At 35.9% G+C, this 9,299-nt stretch overlaps 1 pseudogene; it reads right to left on the bottom strand.

Annotated features, from left to right (window-relative positions):
* Positions 1-1,631: 1,631 nt before the first annotated feature.
* Positions 1,632-8,336, bottom strand: LOC131181570 (L-type lectin-domain containing receptor kinase IX.1-like; annotated as a pseudogene).
* Between the last annotated feature and the right edge of the window lie 963 nt (positions 8,337-9,299).

The raw sequence follows: 9,299 nt of genomic DNA, 5'->3' as shown, positions 1-9,299 counted from the left end.
TAAATAGCTATTTTTTAATAGCAATTTTATAATTTAATATTTTAAGTTTGTAAATATTTAGAATAATTAAAAAAATAAATTAATATAAGTGAGATTTGTGTTTAATGTTGTTTATTAATTTTATTGTCATAAATTAAATAATTTTTAATAAATTAATAATACTTATATAATTAAAAATATAGAATTATAATATGATTTTTAGTACAAGTACAATTACTAATAAAATTTTAATTTACATCACTTAATAATATTAAAAATTAAAATTATTCATAAATTATTCATCACTAAATTATTAGCGATAAATTTATATTAAATAGCTTCTCATTGCGAAAAGTATGAGCAATGAATAACTTGTCATTAAAAACTATCAACAACGAATTTGTATCACTGCAAGTAAATAGTGACAACTTTGTTGAAAGTATTAGCAACGGGTTCAAAAGCTCTAAAGGTAATTAACAATAAATTTTCACCACAAATTTATGTTATTAGTGGCAAATATATGCGGTTGTCGTTGTAGATTTTTTTTATTGATATTTTATAAATAATATAAATTATAAAGGGTGGTAATGCCAATGTTGCTCTCTTTCATATGCCAACGTTGCTCTCTTTCGTATATTTATATATTATATAAATAGATAACTAATCAATATATATAAACTCAACCTTTCAGTTTAATTTTGATTTATTTTTAATATTTTAATTTAAACTTTATTTTTTTTTAAATTTCAGTTTAAGTTTGATTTTAGAAAGATTTTGTACAATTTTTTATATGAAAAGTTAAAATTAATTCCCATTTGAGTTTTTTTTTTTTTTTTTTTTTTTTTTTTTAAATAAGAGAAACTTTCGAATGATCTATTAAGATAATATCATAAAGGAAATCAAGAGGGACAGGACCATTCCCAAAGATTAAACTGAGAATAGTCTTCGTTGCCAAGCAATGGGTGAAAGAGTCTGCTGATCATTAAAAATATGCCAAGACTACACACACACACACACACACACATATATATATATATATATATAAAATCAAGAATATATATTAAGTCAGCTTTTGCATATTAAAATTAAATTTCGTCTCCAGACGATTTTGAGGGCACACTCACTTATGTCAAATGCATTCAGAATATATTATTTTAGATTACTTTAAAATAGAGTTAATCCTAATTGATAAGTGGAATTCCATTCTTATTTATATGTATCTTTGAGAAGTAAAATCTTAAACACTGATCATAAAAATCAAACTTAGCATGATAAATTAGACAATAAACTTAACTATCACTTGAATTAACCCTCATTTTTTTTAAACCAAAAACTACCACTTTCTTGAGGAACATCACTAGCAAGTTCGTGGAGATCATAACACAAGAGACTGCTTCAAGTAATTATATATATAAACTACCACTTTCTTGAGGAACATCACTAGCAAGTTCGTGGAGATCATAACACAAGAGACTGCTTCAAGTAATTATATATATATCTTTAGACTTAATAATCTGTGAAGAAAAAAAAAATTTACTTGGACATTTTCAAAGTCGACGGATTCCAGCTATCCTCCATCGTTTTACAATTTAAAATGTTCTCATCTCTTGCCCATGATAAGTACTAACAAAAATAAAATAACATAAGAAACGTTTCCTTGGAGAGAGAGAAACTAGAATACTCTATTAATCAACATATAGTCAATTATTACAATAAAGTATTTCAATTTAAGTTCATTGATTTCAATGCACGCCTTCCTGCAAAGAAAGTGATTTCTCACACAGATTCTTTGATTTTTCCAGGTGTGTGCGTATGTGTTTGTTCAGCAGGAACTAACGACCTGCCTCGATGCTTGAATATGATATTAAGGGTTCACCAGAGCTAACTAATGGCATGGGCACATGATTCAAAGGAACTGGCATTTTTGTAGGAAGATTTGGTAATTCAGCTTCGAAATTAAGAACATGAATTGCTTGCCTTATTGTGGGCCTCAGATTATAATCAGGATGGGCACACCATAGTCCAACCATCATTAAACACTCTGCTTCTTTTTTATCAAAATCCTGATGAAGTCTTTCATCAACAGCTATGCTCAGTTTGCCGCTTCCATAAAGATCCCAAATCCACTCTACCAATTTCTTTCCTGAATTTTCATCCAAAGGACCAACTGCCTTCTTTCCAGTAGCAATCTCTAATGCAACTACCCCAAAGCTATAAATATCTGACTCTTTACTTGCCCTGCCTGTGCTTATATATTCTGGAGCCAAGTAGCCTAGAATTCCAGCCAAACCTGTTGTTTGCGGACCTAGCTCGTGGTCCATGAGTCGAGCTAACCCAAAATCCCCAAGCTTCACACTAAAACTTGAGTCTAGCATTATATTGCTTGATTTGACATCGCGGTGCACCACGCATTGTTCCCACTCTTCGTGAAGATAGAGCAGAGCAGAGGCCAATCCAAGAGCTATTCTGTATCTGACAGCCCAAATGAGTGGAGCCTTCTTCCCAAAAAGGTGAGAATCAAGACTACCATTTGGCATAAACTCATAGACAAGCAGGAACTCACCTGCTTCATGGCACCAACCTATAAGTTGCACCAGATTTCTATGTCTCAACGGGCTGATGACCCTTACCTCGGTTATGTACTCCTTTTTCTCCTGTTTTGAACCCCTTGAAATTTTCTTCACAGCTACTGCCACATCTAAATAAGCAAGGTACCCCTTGTAAATAGCACCAAACCCTCCTTCTCCCAACTTTCTCTCATTTGAAAAGCTGTTGGTAGCTGAAACAAGGTCAGTATAAGAACATCTTCTTGGAATTGCTCCCCTTTCAAGGTCTTCATTAATTGATGTTAGGTTCACTGTCTCGTATTTCTCTCCTCTTCTGTTTCCTTCTCCATAAAATTCCAAATGCAAGAACCTCAGCAACTATCAGAACGCTTGTTAGGACTGATAGACCAACTATCAGTCCTACGTTCTTAGAACTTTGCCCGTTGTTGACAAGTGGATCATGACCTGTTCTGCAGTGGTCCTGGTCTTTAGTTTGTCCTAGTCTTTAGCTGTTTTTCAGCAAAATATTTTATATTTCTGTTAAGCAAATAGTGGCAGTAGAGGTCACGATTTTTTAGCTATGATAGCAGTATTTTTAGCTATTTTCAGTTCTGCTGTAACTCTATATATTTGCAATTTGAAGTTCAATAAAAATATAACTTTTCCAATTAAATAATTGTAACATTGGTATCAGAGCCCTATTTTCTTAAGGGACCTGTGAGAGACTTGTGAGTTTTTTGACTGAGTGTTTACCCAAAACATTAACCAATCCTGCTTCTGTAAAACACCTTTGAAAATGGAAGGTGAGAGTTCTTTTTCAGTAGTGGCTCCACCAGTGTTTGATGGAGAAGACTACCAAGTGTGGGCAGTGAGAATGGAAGCTTTTTTGGATGCGTGTGATTTGTGGGAAGCTGTAGAGGAAGATTATGAGGTACCTCCTTTACCAGGAAATCCAACAATGGCTCAGATCAAAACACACAAGGAGAAAAAGACCAAAAAATCCAAAGCAAAGAATTGTCTCTTTGCTGCAGTTTCTCCTACCATCTTCAGCAAGATCATGTCGCTTGGCTCAGCTAAAGCTATCTGGGATTTTCTCAAGAATGAGTATAAAGGAGATGAAAGAATTAGAGGAATGAAGGTGCTGAATCTGGTTAGAGAATTTGAAATGCAGCATATGAAGGAATCAGAAACCATCAAGGTGTATGTAGAAAGGCTATCTGGCATTGCAAATAAGGTAAGGATACTTGGAGCTGAACTTACTGACAATAGAATTGTTCAAAAAATACTTGTATCCTTGCCTGAAAGATATGAGGCAACCATTGCTTCTTTGGAAAACACTAAAGATCTGTCAAAGATCAGTTTGGCAGAATTAGTAAGTGCACCGCACGGGAACAAAAGAAGAATGATGAGGCAAGAAGGAACTCTCGAGGAGCCTTGCAAGCCAAATGGCAGCAAAATTCGGAGACAAAAACAAGAAGTGGAAAGGAAAGAAAGGAGCGTGACGGTTCAGAAAATGCGACATCGAAAGCAACTCCAACACTAGCAGCAAAGGAGGAAAATATTCTCCTTGTCAATATTGTGGCAGAAAAAATCATCCTCACTACAAGTGTTGGAGAAAACCTGACATGAGATGTAGAAAATGCAAGAAACTTGGGCATGCAGAGATAATTTGCAAAGAGAAGGAGACACAGCAGCAGGGTGAGGCTCAAGTTGCAACTCAACAAGAGCCAGAACAACTTTTTGTTGCTTTATGTTTCATGTCAAAGACATCAAGCAAAAACTGGCTTGTTGATAGTGGTTGTACAAACCATATGACCAATAATGAGGAGCTATTCAGAGAGCTCGACAAATCTGCAAGTTCAAGGGTCAGAATTGGAAATGGAGAATACATCACAGTAGAAGGAGAGGGGACGGTAGCCATTGAAAGTCTTTCAAGTATAAAAATAATCTCTGAAGTTTTGTATGTTCCTGAAATTGATCAGAATTTGCTGAGTGTGGGACAGTTACTGGAGAAAGGATTCAAACTTTTGTTTGAAGATAAAATGTGTTTGATCTTTGATCCAAGCGGTCAAGAATTATTCAGAATTAAGATGCGGCAAAGAAGTTTTTCTCTGAATCCTTTGGAGGAGGAGCAAGTGGCATTTTCATGTCAACTCACTTCCACAGACACTTGGCACAAACGGATGGGGCATTTTCATCATCAAGCTTTGTTGTTCATGCAAAGAAATAATCTTGTAAGAGGTCTACCAAACCTGGAGGAGCATCTCACAAGCTCCAAGGCTTGTATGCTTGGGAAGCAAATTAGACTTCCATTCAGAACGTCTACATGGAGAGCTACAGAGAGATTGCAGCTAATCCATACTGATCTATGTGGTCATGATCCAACTCCTTCACTAAATGGCAGCAGGTATTACATAGTTTTTATTGATGATTTAACAAGAATGTGCTGGATATACTTTATGAAGTTTAAATCGGAAGTTGCTGGAATTTTCATGAAGTTCAAAAATTGGATTGAAAACCAAAGTGGCTGCAGGATTCAGGTCATTAAATCAGATAATGGCACTGAATATACATCAGAAAGATTCAATTTATTTTGCGAAGAGGCTGGAATTGAGCACCAGCTCACTGTCCCTTACTCTCCACAGCAAAATGGGGTTAGTGAGAGGAAGAACAGAACCATTATGGAGATGAATAGGTGCTTGTTACATGAGAAGAATCTTCAAAAAAGGTTTTGGGTAGAAGCAGCAAATACTGCCGTTTTCTTGCTGAATAGGCTGCCTACAAGAGCAGTGGGAAAGAAGAATCCATTTGAAGCTTGGCATTGTCAAACCTAACCTAAACAATCTTAAAATTTTTGGTTGTTTATGTTTTTCACATGTTCCACAGGTGAAGAGAGAAAAACTTGATGAGAAGGCTGAGCAAGGAATTTTTATTGGTTATAGTTCAGTTTCGAAAGCCTATAGGATTTTTCAACCTTAGACAGGGAAGATTATAACCAGCAGAGATGTTCAATTTCTTGAACATGAACAGTGGGACTGGAATGAGGAGTCTCAAACCAAAAAGCAGATTGTGTCTCTTGTTCCTGATGAATCTGTAGATGATCAACCTGTCAGGGGAACGAGGACACTCTCAGATATTTATCAAAGATGCAATGTTGCTGTTTTTGAACCAGCTGGATATGAGGAAGTGAAAACAGACCAAAATTGGATAGAGGCAATGAAGGAGGAGCGGGCCATGATTGAAAAGAATCAGACATGGGAGCTAGTAGAAAGACCTCAAGACAGAAAAGTAATTGGAGTGAAATGGGTTTTCAGGACAAAGCTCAATCCTGATGGCTCAGTGAACAAACACAAAGCGAGGTTAGTAGTGAAAGGCTACGCACAAGTGTGGGGAGTGGATTTCTCCGAAACCTTTGCTCCAGTAGCAAGGTTGGACACAATCAGAATGTTGTTGGCATTGGCAGCACAACAAGGATGGAAGATTTTTCAGCTGGATTTGAAATCGGCCTTCTTGAATGGTTCATTGCAGGAAGAAATTTTTGTTGAGCAGCCAGAAGGTTTCAGTGTGCCAGGACATGAAGAAAAGGTTTGCTTGTTAAAGAAAGCTCTTTATGGGCTAAAACAAGCTCCAAGAGCTTGGTACAGCAGGATAGATGATCATTTGCTAAAGCTAGGCTTTGAAAAAAGCTTAAGTGAATCAACTCTGTATGTCAAGAAAGCTGGCTCTAACATTGTGATTATCTCTCTTTATGTAGATGATTTACTCGTCACAGGAAATAGTGTTGTAAAGATTGAAGAATTCAAGAAGGAGATGATGAAGGTCTTTAACATGACAGATCTTGGAGAAATGAATTACTTTCTTGGTATGGAGATCAAGCAAGCTCAGAATGAAGTTTTTATATGCCAAAAGAAGTACTTGAAGGAAATTCTGAAAAGATTCAGAATGGATGAATGCAAGAGTGTAAGCACTCCGATGAATCAAAAGGAGAAGTTGCAGAAAGAAGATGGAGCTGAACGAGTTGATGAAGGAGTGTATAGAAGCCTAATTGGATGCTTAATGTATCTTACAGCAACAAGACCTGACATCTTGTATCCTGTAAGTGTCTTATCCAGGTTTCTAAATTGTGCTAGCAAATTGCACATGATGGCAGCCAAACGTGTTGTTAGATATCTCAAAGGAGCTCAAACCTATGGCATCAAGTTCAGCAAAAGTCAGAATTTCAAGCTTCATGGATATTCTGACAGTGATTGGGCAGGGTCCTTTGATGATATGAAAAGCACTTCTGGTTATTGTTTTACTTTTGGATCAGGGTGTTTTTCATCGTGCTCAAAGAAATAAGAAATAGTGGCACAGTCAACAGCTGAAGCAGAATTTGTAGCAGCAACAGCTGCTGCTAATCAAGCACTATGGCTCAGGAAGATTATGGTGGATTTACAGCTGAAACAAGATGACAGCACTGTGATATTTGTTGATAATCAAGCTGCCATAGCTATATCTCAAAATCCAGTGTTCCATGGAAGGACTAAGCATTTCAATATTAAGTTTTATTACTTAAGAGAAGTCCAGAAGAATGGTGAAGTGATGTTAGTGTACTGCAAAACAGAAAATTAGATCGCAAACATATTTACAAAGTCACTTCATGTTAGCAGATTTGAATTTCTCAGGGAGAAGCTAGGAGTATGCAGTTCCTGATCCAGGAGGAGAATGTTGACAAGTGGATCATGACTTGTTCTGCAGTGGTCCTGGTCTTTAGTTTGTCTTAGTCTTTAGCTATTTTTCAGCAAGATATTTTATATTTCTGTTAAGCAAATAGTGGCAGTAGAGGTCACGATTTTTTAGCTATGATAGTAGTATTTTTGGCTATTTTCAGTTCTGCTGTAACTCTATATATTTGCAATTTGAAGTTCAATAAAAATATAAATTTTCCAATTAAACAATTGTAACAGTTTCCTTCATGTCCAAACTCGAGCTAAACTCCCAGGACTGTAGAACATGTCGTTCTATCAGATCACTTGTAGCAGCTGTAAATCCAATCTGTACCCACTCAGGCAGCATCTCCCTGAGATCAATATCATAGGAAAGGCTGGTGTTCTCATTAGAAGCATGAGTTGTTTGATATTTCCAAGAAACGTTCATATTTCTGGTTGTAGCATTATAAGTGATCCAAACATCAGCATTATCTCCAGTGTGCAAACTAGTATTCCAATAGGTGTATACAGCTGAATGAATTGAGTTGTTGTTAATCCCCACATGCTGAACTTGAGGATCCCATTCAGGATTTGGGAAGGAGTCAATTTCAATGTGAACAATTTGATTTTGAGGAGAATCACTAGTTGTGATATTAAATAGGCCTAAAAATCCACCAGCTGAATTGGGTGGTATGTGGAATCCAACGGGAGAGAGGAAGAAAGCAAACCCAGCTGCATAAGAAGTTCGACCTTGGACATCAACATAAAAAGAGAAATGGTTAGTGAAATCAGTGAGTTTTCTGGTTTGGGGATCCCAGAGAGGCACCTTCTCAGCATAAGTGATTCGACCAACTTGACACATGTAAGTGTCACTGTTAAATTCAACACTTCCAACAGATGCTGTTGCACCACCTTCATAGATTATACTGGTGTCAAGGGAATCGAGGCGTGTTTTCTGAAAGGAGATTGAATTAGAATGAGGAAGAACAAGAAGGAGAAGAAAAAGAAGAATAAAAAGAAGGTGGAGTAGCAAACTTTGCAAGTTCCCGAAAGAGGCCATGGTGAGTGTATCTCTGCAAAAGAGACAGGATCAATTAGCAGAGGTCAAGCACCAAAACTGTTATATAATGGTGCCAGAATTAACCATTTCTGGGATTGTGAAGTTACAAGTTCCAATCCTAATCAAAATTCAATAAAAAATAAAATAAAAAATTATAAGGGTGCTAGAATTAGTCTAAAAACTTCATACTCGCGTTACGTTTCAACTACCAATTACTTTAGTATATGTTTGAAAGCAATAACATTGAAAGGGATCTTGAAAAAAAAAAAAAAAAACAAACAAACTATAACGAAAGAAGCAATTAAGAAAAGCTTATCTGAATATTATATATCGTTTATTATTATTATTGTATAATAAAGCCACAAGAAGGTCAACTCCTTTTTTTTTGGAGAAAATAAGAAGGAAATTTCATTCCAAGACTAAGGAGGAACAAAAGAGTCAGAAGGAACAATGTGAGCACCATAATGGGGAACTTCCTCCATCCAGATAGCTAAATCCCCAGGAACAGAACTAAGCTTTGCTAAAGGCATTTCGTCGTATTGATGTCATCTCTCTTCTTTCTTTTCTTTTCCTCATTTTTATTTTTCACAGCAAAATGTAGTGGTTTTCTTATAATTTTGTTAGAAGAGGTTTCCTTATAATTTGATATATGTTACCAACAAGAGTTGATTGTTGTGAGATCTTGTTATTCTTATATCAATTTATAAAAATTAAAAAAACACAAATGCAAAAAAAGAAATAATTTTCTAGACAAGCATGGATGCTGAGATACAAATTAGAACTTGGAGCAAAGTTTCATAGAGATGGACTTACATGATGCATCGTATGGGAGCTTTTAAAAATAATTGTAAATAGGTACTTGAAGCCCCTCAGGAGCTGGAACACAATGTTATTTGCAAATAACTGAAAGTAAATCTAGAGTGACATGATAAGAAATGGGAGTGAAAATAAATTCTGTTCTGATGAACCAAACTGAAATCAAATATTTACGGGTGAGCTGGCATTCTTTTCATTGCTTGAATAAGG

The sequence above is a fragment of the Hevea brasiliensis genome, chromosome 7, assembly GCF_030052815.1.
Source record: "Hevea brasiliensis isolate MT/VB/25A 57/8 chromosome 7, ASM3005281v1, whole genome shotgun sequence".
Classification (NCBI taxonomy): Eukaryota; Viridiplantae; Streptophyta; class Magnoliopsida; order Malpighiales; family Euphorbiaceae; genus Hevea; species Hevea brasiliensis.
The sequence above is the reverse complement of the archived record's forward strand: the minus strand, read 5'-3'. Positions and strand labels throughout refer to the sequence as shown.